The sequence below is a fragment of the Coregonus clupeaformis genome, chromosome 35, assembly GCF_020615455.1.
Source record: "Coregonus clupeaformis isolate EN_2021a chromosome 35, ASM2061545v1, whole genome shotgun sequence".
NCBI classification, from domain to species: Eukaryota; Metazoa; Chordata; class Actinopteri; order Salmoniformes; family Salmonidae; genus Coregonus; species Coregonus clupeaformis.
The window spans coordinates 4674404-4689881 of NC_059226.1; positions in this window are offsets into that span (position 1 = coordinate 4674404).

Sequence of the window (15478 nt, forward strand, 5' to 3'; positions counted from 1 at the left end):
TGTAGAGCAATAATCATTATACCTAATTCTATGTAAAAAAAAAAAAAAGTGTCTATTTATACCACTTTACCTGTTCAATTGTTATTTTAATTAATGATACACATTAAGTCTTTAAAGTTCCAATGCAAACATTTTTATCTCAATATCAAATCATTTCTGGGTAACAATTAAGTACCTTATTGTGATTGTTTTCAATTAAAATGGTCTGTAACGATCCCGGCTGTCTGAGTCGGGGTCTGGTCGTAGTCTCCAGTTTCCCGAGGGTTCGGGAACGCTCCGGGGAGCGCTCTGGTTTCCGCACCTGATTCCTGTTAGCAATCTGCACACCTGGGCCTAATCAGCACCTTTCTTAGGCTCTGGCCCAACATCCAGTTCCTGCCGGATCGTTAGCCATGAACAGTAGGTGTTCTGTGTATCAGTTGAGCGTTCTAGCGTGAGTTTTGTTATTTTGTACTTTGTTGAGTTTTTGTGTCCTTACCTCCGTTTTTGTTCCACCTGCAGTCACACGTCCGGAACCTTCACCCCCACCTCTGCCTGATGGTCGGCGGCTGCCGAGCCATCACTGGACCCAGACTGCACCCCCCAACTACTCAACCACGCCGCCCGCTCTGTCCCTGGATTATTCTGCACCTTTTGTTATCTGAATAAACCCTCACTTTCGTTCAACTCTCCTTGTCCTGGTCTGCTTCTGGGTTCTGGCTGAGGGAACTGTGACAGAACGATCCGGCCAAATATGAACCCAGCGGACCTGGACTCTGTTCGCCATGCCATTACCCAGCAGGAGAAGATGTTGGGCCATCATAGCATGGTACTACAGGAGATCGCGTTGTCAGTTCGGAACCTTTCTACCCGGCCTGACGGAGGTCCAGAACCAACGCCAGTGTCCGGTGGAGGACCCACTACCGGGTTCACCCATCTCGCCTGCCGCTTCTGAAGTTGTGTCCCTCCGTGAGCCCAAGGTTCCCACGCCGGAGAAATATGAGGGGGAGCTGGGAAGATGCCGTTCCTTCCTTATGCAGTGTGGATTAGTGTTCGATCTACAGCCCTACTCTTATGCCACTGACAAGGCTAGGATAGCCTTTTTGATTGAGTTGCTGCGTGGTCGAGCGCTGGAGTGGGCTTCAGCCGTTTGGGAACGACAGGATCCCTGCATGGCTTCATACCAGGGGTTCACGGCCGAGATGAGGAAGCTCTTCGACCATTCCGTCCGAGGGAGGGACGCAGCTAGGCGTCTGTTTTCTCTTCACCAAGGAACTCGCAGCGTGGCCGACTTCGTGATCGAGTTCAAGACGTTGGCTGTGGAGAGTGGGTGGAACGAGGAGTCTTTGCAAGCGGCCTTTACCAGGGCCTGTCGGAGCAGCTCAAGGATGAGTTGATCTCCTATCCGGAGCCTAGTGACCTGGACAGCTTGGTAGCCTTGTCTATTCGGGTGGATAATCGAGTCCGAGAGCGAAGGAGGGAGAAGCAATGGGGTCCGTCCAATCGATCAGCTTCTCAGTTCCCAGTCGGGTCGGGTGGTGGACCAGAACACGTCGATCATTCTCCACCACTAAGGATTAGTGGAGAGGACCTCTCTCCCGATTCTGAACCCATGCAAGTGGGGCGGCACGGGTTAACCAAGGAGGAGCGTCAACATAGACGTAAGACCAACTGCTGCCTCTACTGTGGTCGCTCGGGACGTTACATCTCCACCTGTTCCCGGCGGTCGTCAAACTGCCCGGCTCGCTAAAGTTGGGAGGACTTTTAGCGAGCCAGTTTCAACCTCTCAGTACCTCTGTCAGACCCCGCTTCCCGGCTACCCTTGTGAACAGGAATCAGAGCTTAGCGCTTAACGCTTTTATCGATTCAGGTGCCGATGGAAGCTTTCTTGATGCCGAGTTGGTGGAACAGCTGGGGCTTTCCAAGGAGCAATTGCCGGAAGCCATTGAAGCGACCACTCTGAACGGCAGTAGTCTGGCACGTATCACGATGAGGACTGAACCGGTTAAGATGCGGTTGTCAGGGAATCATTCTGAGATGATTTCATTTTTCATTCTGCCGTCTTCCCATGTTCCTCTGGTCCTTGGATACCCCTGGCTGAAGGAACACAATCCCACGTTCGATTGGGTGACGGGCAAGGTAACGAGTTGGAGCCTGGATTGTCATGCTAACTGTCTCAAGACTGCCTGCCCCCATTCGGTTCCCAGTCAGGTGATTGAGGCTAAACCTCCAGATTTGTCCCTGGTTCCCGAGACATATCACGATTTGGGGAAGTTTTCAGTAAGCAGAAGGCTCTGTCACTCCCTCCCCACCGACCATATGATTGTGCCATCAACCTGGTCCCTGGAGCTGTCTACCCCAAGGGAAGGTTATACAGTATCTCCCGACCTGAACGTGAGGCGTTGGAGACCTACATCAAGGAGTCCCTAGCTGCTGGTCTCGTTCGTCCCTCGTCATCACCCCTGGGGGCAGGATTCTTCTTTGTGGGTAAGAAGGATGGCTCTCTTCGACCATGTATTGACTATCGGGGGGTTGAATGACATCACGGTCAAGAACAAGTATCCCCTGCCCTTGATGAGTTCTGCCTTCGACTCCTTACAGGGTGCTACGGTGTTCACCAAGTTAGACCTACGCAATGCGTATCACCTGGTCCGGATCAGAGAAGGGGACGAGTGGTTGACGGGTTTCAATACACCGATGGGGCACTTCGAGTATCAGGTGATGCCGTTTGGACTGACCAATGCTCCAGCGGTATTCCAGAGTATGGTGAACGACGTCCTGAGAGATATGATCGGTCTCTTCGTGTTTGTTTACCTGGATGACATTCTGATCTTCTCGAAGGAACCTTCCGACCACGTCCAGCATGTCCGGCAGGTCCTGCAGCGATTATTGGAGAATCGCCTGTTCGTGAAGGCCGAGAAGTGTGAGTTCCACGCCCACACGACATCCTTTCTCGGGTACATCATCTCCAGGGGTGAGATTAGGATGGACCAGGAGAAGGTTAGAGCGGTTCTGGAATGGGCCCAGCCCGGTACGAGATTGCAGCTCCAGAGATTTTTGGGGTTTGCGAATTTCTACCGCAGATTCATCCGGGATTACAGCCGTGTGGCCGCTCCATTAACTGCCTTGACTTCCAGCATCAGGACCTTCAAGTGGAATCCGGAGGCGGATCGAGCGTTTCTGGATTTGAAGAGGCGATTCACCAACGCACCGATTCTCTCTCAACCGGACACGGCCCGTCAGTTCGTCGTTGAAGTGGACGCGTCTGATGTGGGAGTTGGCGCCATCCTGTCGCAGCGATGCTCCACGGACAGTAAACTCCATCCCTGCGCCTACTACTCTCGTCGCCTTTCGCCTGCGGAGAGGAATTACGATGTGGGTAACCGGGAGCTTCTCGCGGTGAAACTTGCCTTGGAGGAGTGGCGCCACTGGTTGGAGGGGGCGGAGCAACCGTTTATTGTCTGGACTGACCACAAGAATCTTGCTTACGTGCAATCGGCTAAACGTCTCAACTCCCGTCAGGCCAGGTGGGCGTTGTTTTTCGGACGATTCAAGTTTGCCCTGACGTTCCGACCTGGATCTAAGAACGGCAAGGCGGACGCCTTGTCCCGGATGTTCTCCAAGACGGAGGAGAGTGGGTCCAAGACCGAGACTATTCTCCCCCGGAACTGCGTCGTGGGAGCAGTGATGTGGAAGATTGAGGAGGAGGTGCTGGCGGCCCTTCGGACTCAGCCCGGTCCCGGTAACGGTCCACCCGGTCGGTTGTTTGTGCCTGTGTCGGTTCGTCCTGCTGTCCTCAAATGGTCCCACGCCAGCAAGATGGCTTGTCACCCCGGCGTGGCTCGGACGATGGCGTTTCTTCGCAGACGTTTTTGGTTGGCCACACGGGATCTTCCGTTACGGACTGAGTCTAGGAAGTTGTTACCGAAGTTTATTGGTCCGTTTGTGGTGGAGAAGGTGATCAATCCAGTGGCAGTGCGACTCAAACTACCGAGGACGCTCAGAGTCCATCCCACCTTTCATGTCTCCTGCCTCAAGCCTGTCTTCCTCAGTCCTCTGTTGCCTCCTCCGCCTCCTCCTCCTCCTCCTCGGATGATCGGAGGTGGTCCTGCCTACACGGTGCGTCGCATTATGGATGCCAGACGGCGGGGCCGGGGTTTCCAGTATCTCGTGGACTGGGAGGGGTATGGTCCGGAGGAGAGGAGTTGGATTCCGCGGCGACAGGTCCTAGATGCGGATCTCATCAGGGACTTTTACCGCCTCCATCCTGGCGCTCCGGGGAGTCCGCCCGGTGGCGTTCGTCGGAGGGGGGGTACTGTAACGATCCCGGCTGTCTGAGTCGGGGTCTGGTCGTAGTCTCCAGTTTCCCGAGGGTTCGGGAACGCTCCGGGGAGCGCTCTGGTTTCCGCACCTGATTCCTGTTAGCAATCTGCACACCTGGGCCTAATCAGCACCTTTCTTAGGCTCTGGCCCAACATCCAGTTCCTGCCGGATCGTTAGCCATGAACAGTAGGTGTTCTGTGTATCAGTTGAGCGTTCTAGCGTGAGTTTTGTTATTTTGTACTTTGTTGAGTTTTTGTGTCCTTACCTCCGTTTTTGTTCCACCTGCAGTCACACGTCCGGAACCTTCACCCCACCTCTGCCTGATGGTCGGCGGCTGCCGAGCCATCACTGGACCCAGACTGCACCCCCAACTACTCAACCACGCCGCCCGCTCTGTCCCTGGATTATTCTGCACCTTTTGTTATCTGAATAAACCCTCACTTTCGTTCAACTCTCCTTGTCCTGGTCTGCTTCTGGGTTCTGGCTGAGGGAACTGTGACATGGTCAAAATGAAACAAAAATAGCTTCTTAGCAAAGAGCAATTTCTCAAGCAAGAATTTAGCTAGGACTGTCTGGGAGTAGTCTGAGTGGGGAGGGGAAAATGGAAAACTAGCTGTTATTGGCAGAGAGGTCTGGAACTCTCTTTCTTATTGGTCTATTAACTCATTTACCGCCAGGCAGGCTAAAACTCCATCGCACCAAAACAGGCCGAAATTTCAGGTGGTCTGTTCAAACAGCTGATACACTAAACGGGCATTATCATAACTTTCACAATTTCACAGTATTATACCAACCTCATAGTGTGAAAATATATATAAAACACAGGAAAATTACATTTTTGACTGCACTGGGCCATTAAGAACTTTAATGCCTTAGGAGTTTAGTACAACTGCCACACTAGTATATAGTATCAAAACCCAAGCATTAAAGCAATTCTAATATTTTCTAAAGTGTAGCAATCTTGCCAGCAGGCATGCCAGCTAAGATAGTTAGACAAGCTAAAAATGAAAGACATGCTCCGGAACTTTGGCGACTAGTAAGGATTTTTGAAAACCTCCTGCTTTGGGATGGATGTGTCAATGTGTAGTTCATACATGCATCATATATTAGCAGAATTACTGTCTTACCACAATTAGCCAAGAAATCCCTAGTTTGGAAGCAAATGTTTACTGGAAGCTGTGTGGCGCAATTGTCCCTAGATTTTCCCCCACATGGGCCCCTCGCCATTTGACAGCTAGCAAGATGCACACACAGCAGCGCGAGAGAGAGCGCAATGACGTGGTGCAAATATCTGCACATGTAAGTCGCTCTGGATAAGAGAATCTGCTAAATGACTAAAATGTAAATGTAAATATCTGCACATATGTGACGTAGTACGCAATTTTCGGGGAACCACTTTTAGCTTGTGACTGCTAATTTAAGAACTACTGGCAAAAATTTTTACAAAAGTACAGAAGAATCGCTTTAAGTTTAGTAATTAGTTTAACATCTGAAAATGTATATATATATAAAAAAATATTGATATATATACCACTGAACAAAATATAAACGCAACATGCAAAAGCTTCAAAGGTTTTACTGAGTTACAGTTCATACAGTGCATTCGGAAAGTATTCAGACCCCTTCACTTTTTCCACATTTTGTTACGTTACAGCCTTATTCTAAAATTGATTAAATTAATGTTTTTTCCTCATCTATCTACACACAATATTCCATAATGACAAAGCGAAAACAGGTTGTTAGAAATGTAAAAATTAAAAAACAGAAATACCTTATTTACATAAGTATTCAGACCCTTTGCTATGAGACTCGAAATTGAGCTCAGGTGCATCCTGTTTCCATTCATCATCCTTGAGATGTTTCTACAACTTGATTGGTGTCCACCTGTGGTAAATCCAATTGATTGGACATGATTTGGAAAGGCACACACTTATCTATATAAGGTCCCACAGTTAACAGTGCATGTCAGAGCAAAAACCAAGCCATCAGGTCGAAGGAATTGTCCGTAGAGCTCAGAGACAGGATTGTGTTGAGGCATAGATCTGGGGAAAGGGACCAAAATAGTTCCTCTGTGGAGATGGGAGAAACTTCCAGAAGGACAACAATCTCTGCAGCACTCAACCAATCAGGCCTTTATGGTAGAGTGGCCAGGCGGAAGCCACTCCTCAGTAAAAGGTACATGACAACTCGCTTGGAGTTTGCCAAAAGGCACCTCAAGACTCCCAGACCATGATAAACAAGATTCTCTGGTCTGATGAAACCAAGACTGAACTCTTTGGCCTGAATGCCAAGCGTCACATCTGGAGGAAACCTGTCACCATCCCTACGGTGAAGCATGGAGGTGGCAGCATCATGTTTTTCAGCGGCAGGGACTGGGAGACTAGTCAGGGTTGAGGGAAAGATGAACGGAGCAAAGTACAGAGAGATCCCTGATGAAAACCTGCTCCAGAGTGCTCAGGACATCAGACTGGGGCGAAGGTTCACCTTCCAACAGGACAACGACCCTAAGCAAACAGCCAAGACAATGCAGGAGTGGCTTCGGGACAAGTCTCTGAATGTCCTTGAGTGGCCCAGCCAGAGCCCAGACTTGAGCCAGATCGAACATCTCTGGAGAGACATGAAAATAGCTTTGCAGCGACGCTCCCCATCCAACCTGACAGAGCTTGAGAGGATCTGCAGAGAAGAATGGGAGAAACTCCCAAATACAGGTGTGTCAAGCTTGTAGCATCATACCCAAGAAAACTCAAGGCTGTAATCGCTGCTTAAGGTGCTTCAACAAAGTACTGAGTAAAGCGATTGAATACTTATGTATATGTGATATTTCCGTTTTTTTTATTTTTATACATTTGCAAAAAATTATAAAAACCTGCTTTTGCTTTGTCATTATGGGGTATTGTGTGTCGATTGATGAGGGCGAAAAAACACTTTTATCCATTTTAGAATAAGGCTGTAATGTAACAAAATGTGAAAAAGTCAAAGGGTCTGAATACTTTCCGAATGCACTGTCTAAGGAAATCAGTCAATTTAAATAAATAAATTAGGCCCTAATCTATGGATTTCACATGACTGGGAATACAGATATCCACCTGTTGGTCACAGATACCTTAAAAAAAAATAGTAGGGATGTGGATCAGAAAACCAGTTAGTATCTGGTGTGACCACCATTTGCCTCGTGCAGCGCGACACATCTCCTTCACATAGAGTCGATCAGGCTGTTGATTGTGGCCTGTGGAATGTTGTCCCACTCCTCTTCAATGGCTGTGTGAAGTTGCTGGATATTGGCGGGAACTGGAACACGCTGTCGTACACGTCAATCCAGAGCATCCCAAACATGTTCAATGGGTGACATGTCTGGTGAGTATGCAGGCCATGGAAGAACTTAAACGTTTTCATTGTTCTGGAATTATGTACAGATCCTTGCGACATTGGGCCTTGCATTATCATGCTGAAACATGAGGTGATGGTGGCGGATGAGTGGCACGACAATGGGCCTCAGGATCTCGTCACGGTATCTCTGTGCATTCAAATTGCCATTGATTTAATGCAATTGTGTTCGTTGTCCGTAGCTAATACGTGCCCATACCATAACCCCACCGCCGCCGCCACCATGGGGCACTCTGTTCACAACGATGACATCAGCAAACCGCTCCCCCACGTCTGCCATCTGCCCGGTACAGTTGAAACCAGGATTCATCCGTGAAGAGCACACTTCTCCAGCGTGCCAGTGGCCATCGAAGATGAGCATTTGCCCACTGAAGTTGGTTACGACGCCAAACTGCAGTCAGGTCAAGACCCTGGTGAGGACAACGAGCACGCAGATGAGCTTCCCTGAGATGGTTTCTGACAGTTTGTGCAGAAATTCTTTGGTTCTGGAAACCCACAGTTTCATCAGTTGTCCGGGTGGCTGGTCTCAGACGATCCCGCAGGTGAAGAAGCTGAATGTGGAGGTCCTGGGCTGGCGTGGTTACACGTGGTCTGCGGTTATGAGGCCGGTTGGATGTACTGCCAAATTCTCTAAAACGACGCTTATGGTAGAGAAATTAACATTCAAATATCTGGCAACAGCTCTGGTGGACATTCGTGCAGTCACCATGCCAATTGTACGCTCCCTCAAAACATGAGACACCTGTGGCATTGAGTTGTGTGACAAAACTTCACATTTTAGAGTGGCCTTTTATTGTCCCCAGCACAAGGTGCACCTGTGTAATGATCATGCTGTTTAATCAGCTTCTTGATATACCACACTTGTCAGGTGGCTGGATTATCTTGGCAAAGGAGAAATGCTCACTAACAGGGATGTAAACAAATTTGTGCACAACATTTGAGAGAAATAAGCTTTTTGTGTGTATGGATCATTTCTGGGAATTTTTATTTCAGCTCATGAAACATGGGACCAACACTTTGCATGTTGCGTTTATATTTTTGTTCAGTATACATAAAACAAATCTGAGGGGGCACGTGCCCTTGTGCCCCCTATGGGAATGACGGCCAGCATGCGGTCAGGCTGTTGGATGAAAGGGGATCTAAAACAAAACATCTCAAAATGTGTGTGTGTGTGTTTTTAAAAAAAGATTGGGAGAGATCAAATGTCATACAGCCTAAGACGCTGAAATTGTAAGCACAGAGTACTTTTATTTCCGTTGCTCTCTCTCTCCCTTCCTTTTTTTACAATTGTATTTACTTTTGCCCGAATTAAGGCATGATAATGGGGAAATGTATACATTAATTGAAAAATATGTGTTATCAATGTGGGCAACATGATATCATCACGTCGATGATCTTTTTCATTTTATTCTCCCATAGAAAGTACAATGAATAATGTTAATGAGTTGGTTGAAGGAATGTTGAAGAAACATGGACAATTGCCGAGTTAATAAAAGAGAGAGACAAACAAGCAGACTGTGCGCGAAGCCCACAATTATGCACCTTGCAATTATTATTTCCAGCTCTTTTTTGGACAATTATATCGTAATGAATTAATTAACTGAATCCCAAGGTGGAATGTACAAGAAATGTAGCTAGGCCAACTGAACATGTAACAATAAACTCTGAAAAATCAAGTGAATACATGGAAGCACTCACTTAGGCTCTACCGGTGCCCAGAGCGGACGGATGTTGCGTTGATGTTACAAGTCATTATACCACCCTGCTCTTAGTAATCCACCCGCTCTGTCCCCCGGTGGGTCAAAACAAGTGTGCCCCACATGTGGTTGCATGCAGTACAACGGAACTGTAGGCTACTCAAGTGGTTATAGGCCTGCATCTGTTTGCATTTATTTCATTGGATAATTATATGGAGAGTTTAACAAATGTCTATCTTTAATATATTATAATGACGCCTAATGCCTAAATAATCAAATTCATTTGATTCTCAATTAACACAGTGATGGCAAGTGCTTTTTATGTTTTATTTCTCTTGTTATTGACCCTGAGAGGATAACCTATTCCTTTCCTTCGGCTTAAAGAAAACAAGATGTAGGCCTATCATGCTGGCCAGGACAAATGATCAATGTATACTTTAGAAGTGTCTCATCTATCTCAGAAGGTAGAACCAGCCCTAGACAGGACTCCTTAATAAATATCACTATATTTACTTCACAAACACTAAGTATACTAGTTGACTGCACATAGCATGAACACATAGCACTGACACTCACTCTGCAAAGGTTGGGAATGGGTACGGGAGCTGAACACGCAGCGGTACGGGAGTTGAACACTGTGTGCGGGATGCAACTCTAGACAAGTCATCAACTAAGCTATATCCTCTTCCTAACATGTCTAATGTATTAAACCACAACATCAAAGAGATGGGTCTATGTGAACTGTGGAGATATAAACATCCAACTGAAAGAGAATACTCATATTACTCTCATGTCCACAACTCATATTAAAAAATTGACTTTTTTATTGCAAACTTTTCTTTAATTGACTGTGTTTCTGAATGTAAATACCTTCCTAGAATAATTACGGACCATAACCCATTGTCCTTCACGTTTAAGCGTAAACCTCCTATGCCAATAACAAAGACATGGCAATTCAACACAATGTTATTTGGAGATAAGGAGTTTACCTCATATCTCAACACATACACTACCAGTCAAAAGTTTGGACACACCTACTCATTCAAGGGTTTTTCTTTATTTTTTACTATTTTTTACATTGTAAAATAATAGTGAAGACATCAAAACTATGAAATAACACATATGGAATCATGTAGTAACCAAAAAAGTGTTAAACAAATCAAAATATATTTGAGATTTGAGATTTTTCAAATAGCCATCCTTTGCCTTGATGACAGCTTTGCACACGCTTGGCATTCTCTCAACCAGCTTCACCTGGAATGCTTTTCCAAATGTCTTGAAGGAGTTCCCACATATGCTGAGCACTTGTTAGCTGCTTTTCCTTCACTCTGCCGTCCGACTCATCCAAAACCATCTCAATTGGGTTGAGGTCGGGGGATTGTGGAGGCCAGGTCATGTGATGCAGCACTCCATCACTCTCCTTCTTGGTAAAAATAGCCCTTACACAGCCTGGAGGTGTGTTGGGTCATTGTCCTGTTGAAAAACAAATGATAGTCCCACTAAGCCCAAACCAGATGGGATGGCGTATCGCTGTAGAATGCTGTGGTAGCCATGCTGGTTAAGTGTGCCTTGAATTCTAAAAACATCACAGACAGTGTCACCAGCAAAGCACCCCCACACCATAACACCTCCTCCTCCATGCTTTACGGTGGTAACTACACATGCAGAGATCATCTGTTCACCGACACCGTGTCTCACAAAGACACAGCGGTTTGAACCAAAAATCTCAAATTTGGATTCCAGACCAAAATACAAATTTCCACCGGTCTAATGTCCATTGCTCGTGTTTCTTGGCCCAAGCAGGTCTATTTTTATTATTGGTGTCCTTTAGTAGTGGTTTCTTTGTAGCAATTCGACCATGAAGGCCTGATTCACACAGTTCCCTCTGAACAGTTGATGATGAGATGTGTCTGTTACTTGAACTCTGTGAAGTATTTATTAGGCTGCAATTTCTGAGGCTGGTAACTCTAATGAACTTATCCTCTGCAGCAGAGGTAACTCTGGGTCTTCCATTCCTGTGGCGGTCCTCATGAGATCCAGTTTCATCATAGCGCTTGATGGTTTTTGCGACTGCACTTGAAGAAACTTTCAAAGTTCTTGAAATTTTCCAGATTGACTGACCTTCATGTCTTTAAGTAATGATGGACTAATTTCTCTTTGCTTATTTGAGCTGTTCTTGCCATAATATGGACCTGGTCTTTTACCAAATAGAGCTATATTCTGTATACCTTGTCACAACACAATTGATTGGCTCAAACGCATGAAGAAGGAAAGAAATTCCACAAATTAACTTTTAGGAAGGCACACCTGTTAATTGAAATGCATTCCAGGCGACTACCTCATGAAGCTGGTTGAGAGAATGCCAAGAGTGTGCAAAGCGGTCATCAAGGCAAAAGGTGGCTATTTGAATCTCATATATAAAATATATTTTGATTTGTTTATCACTTTTTTGGTTACTACATGATTCCATATGTGTTATTTCATAGTTTTGATGTCTTCACTATTATTCTACAATGTAGAAAATAGTAAAAATAAAGAAAAACCCTTAAATGAGTAGGTGTGTCCAAACTTTTGACTGGTACTGTAGATAGACTTGTTTTTTGGAAATAAATCTTAAAACATGTATGAGAGGTTGTATCACATAAGAAAAAGAAGGCCGATAAAGAATTAGAAATACTAGGGCAGAAAATCCATGACTTAGAAAGAAAACACAGCTTAGATAGAAATGTTGACACCCTTCAACAGTTGAACGCTTTGAAGCTTGAATATAATATAATAAACACCCGCTCTGCAGAGATTGCTGCCCTGAAATCCAAAGAAAAATATGTTGAGCAAGGTGAAAGTGCGGGGAAATGCTTGCTTGGCAAATTCAGAAAGAGGCGGAGGAAAGTACCATCCACAGCATTAAAACCCCAGATGGTAGCATAACAATGGATTCTTCTGAAATTAACTCAGTCTTTAAACATTTTATCACATGCTGTATCACTCCGAAAACAAAAGTTCAATTAAAGATAGACAATTTCCTTAATAAGGCCAATTTACCAATCATAAGTGAACCAGAGAAAATTAATATTGATAGAAACATTTCCCTAGCTGAGCTGGTGGAGGCCATTAATAGTCTACAAAATGGGAAATCTCCTGGTAATGATGGGTTCCCAGTGGAATTTTACAGAAACTTTATTCTCAAATGACTAAAGCCTATGTTATTTATGCTCACAGCAGCTCTAGAGAAAAATGAACTTCCCCAATCGCTATGTTTAGCTACAATCACCCTACTTAAAAAGAAAGATAATGGTCCATTGTCATGCGGATCCTTCCGCCCAGTCTCTCTTTTGAATGTGAATGATAAAATCATTGCTAAGGTATTGGCTTTTCGCATTGAAATAGTAATATAAATGTTGATCCACTTAGATCAAACAGGGTTCATATGGAATAGGATGTCTTCGTCCGATCGCAGACGATTTTTCAATATAATCCATCGTACCAGGAACTTGAACGTTCCAAAAGTGGCAGTATCATTGGATGCTGAAAAAGTGTTCGATAGGGTGGAATGGGCATATTTGATGGCTGTCTTTAAAAAGTTTGGTTTTAGTCTGGTATTTATTTCCTGGACTTAGCTATTGTGTGAATCCCCAAAGCAGCTATAGTTGAAGATTATTTCACTTAGAATTCACTGTATCACAAGTCCAGTGGGCAGAAGTTTACATACACAAAGTTGACTGTGCCTTTAAACAGCTTGGAAAATTCCAGAAAATGATGTCATGGCTTTAGAAGCTTCTGATAGGCTAATTGACATCATTTGAGTCAATTGGAGGTGTACCTGTGTATGTATTTCAAGGCCTACCTTCAAACTCAGTGCCTCTTTGCTTGACATCATGGGAAAATCTAAAGAAATCAGCCAAGACCTCAGAAAAAAAAATGGTAGACCTCCACAAGTCTGGTTCATCCTTGGGAGCAATATCCAAACGCCTGAAGGTATCACGTTCATCTGTACAACAATAGTATGCAAGTATAAACACCATGGGACCACGCAGCCGTCATACCACTCAGGAAGGAGACGCGTTCTGTCTCCTAGAGATGAATGTACTTTGGTGTGAAACGTGCAGATCAATCCCAGAACAACAGCAAAGGACCTTGTGAAGATGCTGGAGGAAACAGGTACAAATGTATCTATATCTACAGTAAAACGAGTCCTATATCGACATAACCTGAAAGGCCGCTCAGCAAGGAAGAAGCCACTGCTCCAAAACAGCCATAAAAAAGCCAGACTACGGTTTGCAACTGCACATGGGGACAAAGATGGTACTTTTTGGAGAAATGTCCTCTGGTCTGATGAAACAAAAATAGAACTGTTTGGCCATAATGACCAACGTTATGTTTGGAGGAAAACGGGGTAAGCTTGCAAGCCGAAGAACACCATCCCAACCGTGAAGCACGGGGTGGAAGCATCATTACATTTTAAATTTTAGCAGACGCTCTTATCCAGAGCGACTTACATGAGCAATTAGGGTTAAGTGCCTTGCTTAAGGGCACATCGACAGATTTTTCACCTAGTCGGCTCGGGGATTAGAACCAGCGACCTTTCGGTGACTGGCACAACGCTCTTACCCACTAAGCTACCTGCCGCCCTCATGTTGTGGGGGTGCTTTGCTGCAGGAGGGACTGGTGCACTTCACAAAATAGATGGCATCATGAGGAAGGGAAATTATGTGGATATATTGAAGCAATATCTCAAGACATCAGTCAGGAAGTTAAAGCTTGTCCGCAAATAGGTCTTCCAAATGGACAATGACCCCAAGCATACTTCCAAAGTTGTGGCAAAATGGCTTAAGGACAACAAAGTCAAGGTATTGGAGTGGCCATCACAAAGCCCTGACCTTAATCCTATAGAACACTTGTGGGCAGAACTGAAAAAGCGTGTGCGAGCAAGGAGGCCTACAAACCTGATTCAGTTACACCAGCTCTGTCAGGAGGAATGGGCCAAAATTCACCCAACTTATTGTGGGAAGCTTGTGGATGGCTACCCGAAACGTTTGACCAAGTTAAACAATTGAAAGGCAATGCTACCAAATACTAATTGAGTGTATGTAAATTTCTGTCCCAATGGGAATGTGATGAAAGAAATAAAAGCTGAAATAAATCATTCTCTCTACTATTATTCTGACATTCCACATTCTTAAAATAAAGTGGTGATCCTAACTGACCTAAGACAGGGAAGTATTACTAGGATTAAATGTCAGAAATTGTGAAAAACTGAGTTTCGATGTATTTGGCTAAGGTGTATGTAAACTTCCGACTTCAACTGCATAAGATTAAATGGACAAATCTCTGGTCCATTTAAGTTATCAAGAGAGACAGGGATGCCCTCTGTCCAGTTATTTATTTGCCTTAGCCACGGAACCCCTAGCATCAATAATTAGAACCCATGGCTTAATCCGGGGAATAGAGATTGGTGGAGAACAACATGTGATATCATTGTATTCAGATGACATTTTACTGTATTTATCTGAACCAGAACTTTCTCTGTCATTTCTTTTGCAACTGTTGGAAACATATGGTGCTGTATCAGGATTCAAAGTGAATTGGGCGAACACTAAAATAATGCCCATTTCTAATTATGACTTTTCAAGCATGGAAAGTAGATTCCAGTGGAAATGGACAAAGACACATATGAAATACCTGGGCGTATTGATACCATGCAATTTGGAGGAGGACTATAAAATCAACTACTCTCCTATGAACTTGCTTGTTTACCCAACCGTGGGACAGACTGTTTGTTCCCACACTCAGGACTCTGACTCTCTATTGGTTACACAGACTCTTGACCTCCCATCCTATTCTAACCACCTCTCGCCGGCTTTGTATTTATGTTACCTAATGAAATTGCTGTACAATATGATCTTGTTGCCATCTAATGCACATTCAAATGTCATAAATCAACACTGCAGAACTTTCTCTGTCCTCTGCCATGCCCTGATTGTATTACTGCTGATGATATCTGGAAATGTGCATGTACATCATGGCCCATCTACTGTTGCTAGCCCCAAGTCTGACTTGTGCTCTGATATCTGCTTCACTGCTTTCTGCTCTCGTAA